The sequence below is a fragment of the Anas platyrhynchos genome, chromosome 11, assembly GCF_047663525.1.
Source record: "Anas platyrhynchos isolate ZD024472 breed Pekin duck chromosome 11, IASCAAS_PekinDuck_T2T, whole genome shotgun sequence".
Classification (NCBI taxonomy): domain Eukaryota; kingdom Metazoa; phylum Chordata; class Aves; order Anseriformes; family Anatidae; genus Anas; species Anas platyrhynchos.
In genome coordinates this window covers 1,418,750-1,427,480 of record NC_092597.1, presented here as the reverse complement: position 1 = coordinate 1,427,480, position 8,731 = coordinate 1,418,750, and the positions used below count along the sequence as shown (strand labels likewise).

The following is an 8,731-nucleotide window of genomic DNA, read 5'->3' as shown; positions in this document are numbered from 1 at the left end:
AAAATAACGAATTGCTAAAAACCCAGGCAAGATTAATTATTTCCTGTTACTAGCTTTACGAGTTACAGTCAAGTAGTCAAGCAGTACAGTCAAGTTTATAAGTAGCTTTGCAAGTTACAGTCAACAATTTTAAATGTTTGAACAAGTTGTTTGCAAAATTGCTGATTTTGTTTCTTTAAGACAAGAATTGTGTGAATGGTTGTAAATACTTTCTGCTTCGTTTTCTAGTACATGAAATTTAGTCTCTCAGAGCTTTTGCAGTATTAAAGACTTTAGAGTTAGTTATTTTTGAAAGTGTTAATTAAAGGAGTATTTTCTCTGTTCTTAAAGGCACGCTGAGACAGTGGTTCACAAGAATACAAAGTTAAAGTTTTCTTCTCACTTGACTTAAATCTGACCTAAATGCTGACAAGCAAATTGCTGCCTAAACTCTTTTGACCGTTGCTCCTTCAGTGAATTGCAGTTCTGATGCTCTTGAGTATGATTAAAATCATCTGCTTCCTAGTCTCAGTAAAATCTTTCTTTCTCTTTCTCTTTTGTGCAAACTGAAGTATTCATAGAGGACTTACATGATGATCAGGATGCTTGTTGTATCCATAGAGTATGCTACTTATATTTAAATGGTGGTTATAGTTTGCCCCATATTCTTTTCTCACAGTCGCAAGTGATATATGAGCAGTATCAGTAGTTAGAATTCTGAGTGAAGAGAAGAACAGTTGTCTGAAGGTAGATACAAGAAAACTTGTGAAGGTTTTAGAGAGATGTTCGTGTAGTTTGTCTTCAGGAACGTCTGGATACCTTTCACAGAGCTTTTCTGTACAGTTGTAGCAGAGGGACAGAATGACAATTTCACGAAATCTTTATTCTTCCAACAATGCTAGTTACACAGTTAAAATTTAGCCTAAGTAGATTGTATGAAATAAAGCAAAGGAGTGTATTAAATGTATTAAAATGAGGATCATGCACAGATCATTAAATATTTTCTTTCTCCTATGATCCATTTAGTTAGAATTATAAAATAGAGTGATTTTGTATGTGAAAATCTCTTCCCAAGGCTTTCATAAACATTTGTTTAAGCACAAAATAAAGCATGTGCGTATTACTAATGTACTCGTATATTTTAGTCTATTGGTATTGTGGTTTAGAAAATCATAGACTTGAAAACTGAAATAACTGATGTTGTGGATGTGTTACAGTTACTACGGATTTCAAAAGTTTACGACCCCTTAACTATTCTTATGGACTGGATCTCAGACCAACACCTTAGCAAAATAGAAATACAAGAAGAGAGAGAGGGCAGTGAGAAACCTCAGTGTGCTAAAGAAAACTACACTCTAGAAAATTGTATGAAGGTAAAGGCATTTGAATTTGTTTAGGTTGAAATGTTAAGATTCTTTGTATTATTTCTGAGTGTAACAGGTCTGCCTGTTTTACACACGCTTTGAATACATGAATTAAAAGAAAACAGCAGTTAATCCATCAGTATTAATTCCAACAGTGAGATGTAATAGATAATTTTTCATACAGATATTTATACAGATCATTTTTAAGGAAATGTGTAGTGTGCAGTCTGACCTTGAGATTCCACGTGTCTTTCTATTTTAAGTCACTTTTCTCAGCTGATAATTTATCTCGTGTTTTATCTGTAATACTGTATGTAATTCCTTTTTCCTAAGGAGATACACACGTCTAATTTAAAGTATTTTAGTGCTGATACTAGGTATTAAAAGTTCAAGTTATGTCTTATAAAAGATGATACCGTGCTATACTTGTAACGCTTTTTTGGGATACCGAGGCTTGGAAATCAGTGAAGCGTTCAGGAAATCTGCTTTTTCTGTTTGTTTGTTTGTTTGTTTGTTTAATTATTATTCTATCTAAAATTTGTAGCCCTTGGTATTAGACTTCAGAGCTTGAGCTCACACAATGTCTTTCCACTTTTTGTGTAAACCTGTGTAAAATGTAAATTCAGTATATAATTCTGTTACCTGTACCAGATCTGCCCAGTGAGTATTTGTACATGTAGTCTGTTAAACTCCGGGAATACGTTGATTTTAGTTTGGTTTAGTTTTGCTTAGTTTGCTTTTTACTTGTGGTTAGCTTGTACTGTAAGTTCGTATACTGCACGTAGCTTTGCCATTCTGTATTTTTACAGCTTTTGCCTATGGTCACTCGACAGCTCCAGTGGATGCCATTTGTGGATCCTAAACTACATATGTCTGTGATTCAATTTATCTACTGGTCTCTAAGGCAGATAGACACTGGTAGTCAGGTAAATTCCCAAGAGATATTTTGTATTATAAATGAGTATGAAAAGTAGATATTTTCAGGGAGTATATATAAAAGAAACTTTGCTGTCTTTGCAAAGCATAAATGCCTACCACAGATACATAGCAAATGAAAAACTAATTCTCACCAAATTAACTTTCTCACATTCGTTGTAATATTTTGCACCGTGTCTGTAAACATATTTTTGCACACATATGTGATCTTTGTTGCAGTAGTGTGTAGCATCTCAGAAATGGTATTTTCCATATGTGCTTACAAAACGTGTGAACTAGGAAAAGAAATATATTTTTGTTCGCTTTATGCATGAGATTTGTTGAAATTGATGGCAACGTGTGGCAAAGTAGCAAAGGTATTTTGATTTCTTTGTTCTCTACTCAGTGTCTAACTGAATAGAACTAAGCTGGTGGTTCCAGTGCTAATGAGAACGTATTTTAAATGAGCATGTTATTAAGTTTGATTCTGAAGTAATATTTCTGCACCGGTTTTTGAAAAGTCCAATACATCTTACCTGTACAGTATTCTTAAGGGTCATGTTTAGACCTTAGTTCTGTAAACGCTTTTGTAGGACCTAGCTTCAGGCATCTTCACAAAAGAGGGTAGTGTAGTAGGCAGCACTGATTAAAGCTGAGTCTGAACTGACTTTATTCTGGAACCAGAGGCAAATTAAATAATGTCAGCATATCAGGGGCCCTGACTACCTTGTTTCTTTGTGAAGTGTGTGTTGACTAGGCCCTGTGCTAATGTTGTTCAACTGCTTGTGGAACGCAAAGTAGTATCCCATGTACAGACTATATTGCAATACACGGTCACGACATCTGCTATTTAATATTTAATCCTTAGGGGAACATACGTACTTAGCAGACAGGATTTTCATGTATTTTAATGTTTACGCTAAATGTGCACGTTGTTTGAAACAGGATGCAAGCATGACAGCAACAATGGAGAGACTTGCAGAAGTTATTCTCAAAGGCGCAGTACAAAAGGGAAGCATGCAAAAATGGACTAAAAAGTCTACACGGAGTAAACCAAAAGCTGCACATTTCTTTAAAAGCTCCTCTATGCCTTTGAGGTTTCTGTCAACTTTAGTTGTGCTTAGAACAGCAAAACGAAGTAAGTTCTGGTTTTTATTATGTCTTTTTTAAATTATCTTTTTCTTTTTCTTTTTTTTTTTTTTTTTTAAATCTTATTTTCAGGTATGTGCCCAGACAAAAAAACAAATGTACAAAATGCAGCAGTTCAATGATACTGTAGCATCTGTAATGCTTTAGTAGTAAAGGATGTTTTATTTGAATTTTACCACCTGATGAAGCATAATATAGGGAAGCAAGTATGAACCTTGCTATTATTCATGTCATAATTTGTGTGGTCATTTTAATATGCTTTATTTATGTCGGTGAGATCAATGTATTTTGTGACAAAGGGGAAAAGAGATGTTGGTAATTCTCTCAAGCAATCACCGTAGCAGTGATTTGTTTGTCAAGATCTGCACTGCATATAATGGTACAGCTAATTGCTCCTCAGTAAACTGAAATCAGTAGCAAATTCAGAACAGTTCTAGAATTTCATTGCTTTGTCAAAGTTTAATGTAAAGCTCATACTCTATCTAGCTCTTACCTCTCTGCTGTCTCCCCTTTTCTCCTACCAAGTCTGTCACTGCAAGTGGCTACCCATAAACGTTATCAGCATTGAAGAATGCTACCATATGCTGATGCAGTATAGTAATGTATTTTGTTAACAGGCAAAAGCAAACGAGGTCGTACTTGTCTGGAGATATCGCAGTTCTTAGTGACTTTTGCTTCAGTTCATGAGAGTTACTCCGCTTGTGCAATTTCCAGGATGCCGTAGTATCTCTTCTCAGCAGCAGTTTCTTTAAAAACAAACAGGGCCTGAAAAGACAAAAAACGTTTTCTTTGAAGTGATGACAAAAATACTGACCTGTGCAGTATTTATACTGGTAGTACTTAGAATAAGTAGGATTTAAACATTCTGGAAGACCACCCTGTCACCATTAATAAACAAATACAGTATTTCAGCTGTTGGAGGGAAGAATCAGTGTATTTTCAATTTCAGTATCATATAGTTTCAGTCAGAATATTTTGGTGAAGCATGATTACCCTGAAATTGAAACTCACATTTCTAGAAATGTTTGATGAAAATGATGCAAATGAATTACAATACAAAAAAAGTACTTATTGCAGAGATTAACTATAAGCAGATGAAAGCTGTTGATCAGAATGAATCAGTTTAGCTTCTCATGGTCGGTTTTTACTGCGAGCCTATAGAACATGGAAAAAAATTACCTGTTAAATTTATGTTGAAACTTACCGTGTATGAATTTTCATCACTGACCACATGTCTAATGATCTAGCGATGACAAAGCAGCACATTCAGTTTAAACATATATATCCTGTTCCCTTCAAGATGCTAATATCCAGCAGATGGCACTGTAATTAAACTTTTGCTATGTGATAAATTTTTCCCTTACTCTTAATTTTCTGTGCTCCAGATGATCAATGCTATTCCAAGATACTGAGGAAGATTTGACATCATGAAATTAAGAAAACTGAATTGATTCACTTAATCTAAATTCTCTGAATAATTTAGTGTTCTCCAAAATGGATGCATATATAACGTGGATGCATATATAACGTGGATGCATATATAACTTAAACTACAGCTTTTTATGGAAAGGAATGTGAATAGTTGCTGTCATGACAGTAATTGCAGTTATTCAGATGAATGAGCCTTTTACTCCTTTATTAGAGGCTTCCCAGATGTTGAAACCAATATAGTCCCAAACTATGCAGCTTGTGATTTCTTTTCTCTCTTAAGGAAGAGATTAGAAAGGTGTTATATTTGCAAATATATTTTGCTCAGTTTGTGAGTTGTAACTTGTCTTTTTTTCCACTCACAACAATTTTTGTAAGGAATAAAAATAGGCAGAAGATGCATTTAAACAAATAAGTAAATTAATATTTTCAGCCATTTAATTTTTTTTTTTAATTAGTATATATCTGCAACAGTAACTCTTAGGATAAATATTCATGTATTTGTGATCATCTAATGGAACTGTGATTACATAATTTTTATTCCCTGTTTTCTGTTATCTTTCAGTGAATTACCTGACTCAGGCATTTCGTTCCCTTTGCGTGGACTTGAAGACAGATGAAGGAAAGATCTTATTTTTGCAATACCGATGTGTGCCTATCATACTAAGCCACTTAACTATATCCAAAAAATGTCTCCTTTTTATTGCACTTAATGCATTAGTTGAGATGGCCATGAACAACGATAAAAGTGAGTAATTGAAAAAAATACATACAAAGTTATGATGAAAGTAGGTGAGGTAAGCATAAATACCAAATCAAAAATAACGTGCTGCTTCTCTATAAATAACCTGATCTAGCATTAGCATTCATTTGTGTCATTTAAATTCATTAGAGATATAAAGTATGTTTCTGAATTGTCCGTCTCTTCTCACTGTCAGCATCCAAGCTTTACATCTTGTCCTGGTTGCTTTCTTAGTGGTGTGATTTTTTTTGATGTTTAGTTTAGCTTTTCTGTTTATTCCACTGGTTTACCTTGCTGATGTTTTGCCAATGAGTAATTTTCTTTTGAAGTAAGGCTGTGCCAGGGCAGCCATTTCATGAAATCCTGTTAGCAGGTGGAGATAAAATAAATAAATAAATAAATAAATAAACTTTTATCTTTTTTTACCCCCCTAATGTGAACAGCTCACCCCTAGCCATTTTTCACTTTAAAGTAATTGGAAATGGCACATCTGTAAGGGATGGTTATGTTTCAATGAGTTGTACTGTGGTGTGGTCCTATAAAAGGGTTAATAGTCTCCTTCACAGTGGTTTTCCAGGTGACACAGGCAAAGAATCAGTTGATAACAATCTGGATGAACACACAAGTAGTGAGCCATTCCAGTGTCATGTGGAACAATCCTTGTTAATTTTCTTAAAATAAAAAGTATTCATTGTTTTTTGGAACAGAAAAGGGAAGGAGAAGGGACTGCTGCTATTTGTGAAATGTATATTGTTGGCTTGGGGTATTTTGTTACCATGTACTATAGGGGCAAAAACAGAAAGCGTGTTTGACTTGGGATGGAACAACGTTGAGTTAGAAGGCATTTTGTAGTGAGATAAGTGGCAGAAAGATTTACCTGATGTTGTTTTCATCCTTTCAGACCGTGTGGTTAGTTTATCTATTTGTTTTTTTTACACTAAAGTATTTCTAATCATCATAATTTTGATCGGTATAGTAACTGGGAAAGAAAAACCTAAGCAGGGTTGATGGTATCTGACATTACTTTGAAGAAAAATTCCACTAACAGTACATGTTCTGTTATCTAGTAGTAGTCATTTCGATCTGCTGGATGCCTAGATTTGGAAGAATAATGGAGATAAATTGTGACAAGTTCACATTTTGCCATGTTGCTTGTAACCTTGTTGCATGTCAAATGTAACCGTTCAGGTATTGGTACCATCTGTTTCCTATCTATACCTAGTATCTTAATGACAAATTAGAATTAATAGTCTTATTGCTGTTCATCTTTACTGGCACGCAGCTTTTCATGTACCCCATCCCTGTTTGGTTCAGGTGTTTCACATCCAGAATCCTGTCAGTCTGTCTTGTTATAAAGGTAGTTCCTGGCCTCCAAGGTGTGTAGGTTTTTGTTCTGGTCTTTTCTGATCTTTGTAAACTTCTGTTCAGTCCAACTTACTTCTGTGACATAAGGAATCCTGTTCTATTTTTAACCTTTTTTATTGCTTTTTTTTGTGTGTGTATGTTTGTGATGGTCATTTAAGAATGAGGGTGGCCTCCCGTACATCCTGTGTCATAGCTGCGTGAAGGTCTTGCACATCTAGGAAGCTGAAGAACAATTGATACCATCCTGAGGTCAACATGTACTGGGTGATGGGCTGGACCTGTCCTTGGGCTCTCTTAACTCGGGGTCACCCACGAAGGCATCCACACTCGAGGGGCCTTGCACTGACTGTTACCTCGCCTGCCCTCCGTTGTGCTATAACCACTGGCTCTTACCAGGCCCAGCTGTTGACGACGAGAATCAGTTAAACTCAGCAAATGGTTCCAATCTTGCCAGTGACTGTGTAAGAGACAGCAGCTCATCAGCAAGCTGTTCAGTGTAGTTACTGGTTCTTTTTCTGTGGTCCTTATGTAACTTTTCCACGAGCTAACTCTCCATCACTCTGTTGGGTTGGTCCGCTCTCCTGGCAGATCCACATGCAATTAGAAACGAGGCAAAACCGTAATGGTTAATTTGTTAAAACATGAACTTCAAGCTGGTGTTCCTGACAGTCTTCATTTTCTGAGGTGACAGAGCTTTAGCTATAAAACAGAAATTTCTGAATGACAATAGCTGGTGAGACTTGATGCTGTGAGTGACTGATCACTTTGAGGGTAAATTTCAGATGAGTTCTGTCAACAGTGATAAATTGCTCATTGTTCATTACAGTCTACCAATGAAGTTAAGTTAATGTAACTACCAAATGCTGCAATTTTTTATGGCTCCTATGGGAGGCTTTTGCAGATTATTTAAAATTGTGTCAAATCCTGACCGGATAGATTCCAAGTTAGTTTTTCTACAGTAGTTAATAAAAACAAAATCTGTGCAGAGATGATGCAGAAAAATATGTAAAAATACACAGTTTTTATTCTTCTAGTTCATCAGATAGACAGGCATTTAAATTATATGCTTATTTTGTACATTTGTGATGATTTAAAATCTATTCTGCAAAAGCTTATTTGAAATGAATATATAAAATGAATAGATAAACAATGTAGGAAAAATCTCTTTAAATGCATGTCTTTATCAGTTTGCTTTCATGTGATTGAACTTTGTGAAACTTGAGGTATTATTTCCACTTTGGCTCTTCTGCTTTATGGTAAAATTCCCTCAGCGTATTTTTTATATTGTTTTATAAACCTCACAGTTAAAACATTTTACAGTGTATCTGTATGTATATGTGTGTGTATATATATTAATAAAGTTTTCTTCAGATACCTTAAGACCGGTATTTTTAATAATAAAATAATACAGTATTATTGAGACCAGTAAGAACAAGCCAGCAAAGAAATGGCCAAGTAAGCAGAATATGGTATTTGTTTACACCTACAAAAAGGAATTTAAGGCATTTTTAGATATTTAAGGATATTTATAGGAATAAATTGTAGGACCTCCTTCTTCTACAGTAAAAGTAGAATAATATTACAATAACTATTAATTTAATGGCATATTCGAAGTAACTATATCCTGGGGCATACCAAGTGTGTTTATACGCTAAGGGCAGAGTGCAGTGAATAGTGACTTGTTTTGTTGGATTCCTAACAAATGTGTTCAGTTCTGTGACCTATTAAATCGGTACTTATGTTCTTTATGGTGTTGCTCTAAATCAGTCTGTACTATTAGAATCAAGAG

General features: G+C 34.9%; 1 long non-coding RNA gene across 1 annotated transcript; it reads left to right on the top strand.

Moving 5' to 3' along the window:
- Positions 1 to 347: 347 nt before the first annotated feature.
- Positions 348 to 8,322, top strand: LOC140003378 (uncharacterized). Its single transcript, XR_011811887.1, has 2 exons — positions 348 to 3,396; positions 5,401 to 8,322. It is a non-coding gene; the product is annotated as an uncharacterized lncRNA (long non-coding RNA).
- Positions 8,323 to 8,731: the final 409 nt, after the last annotated feature.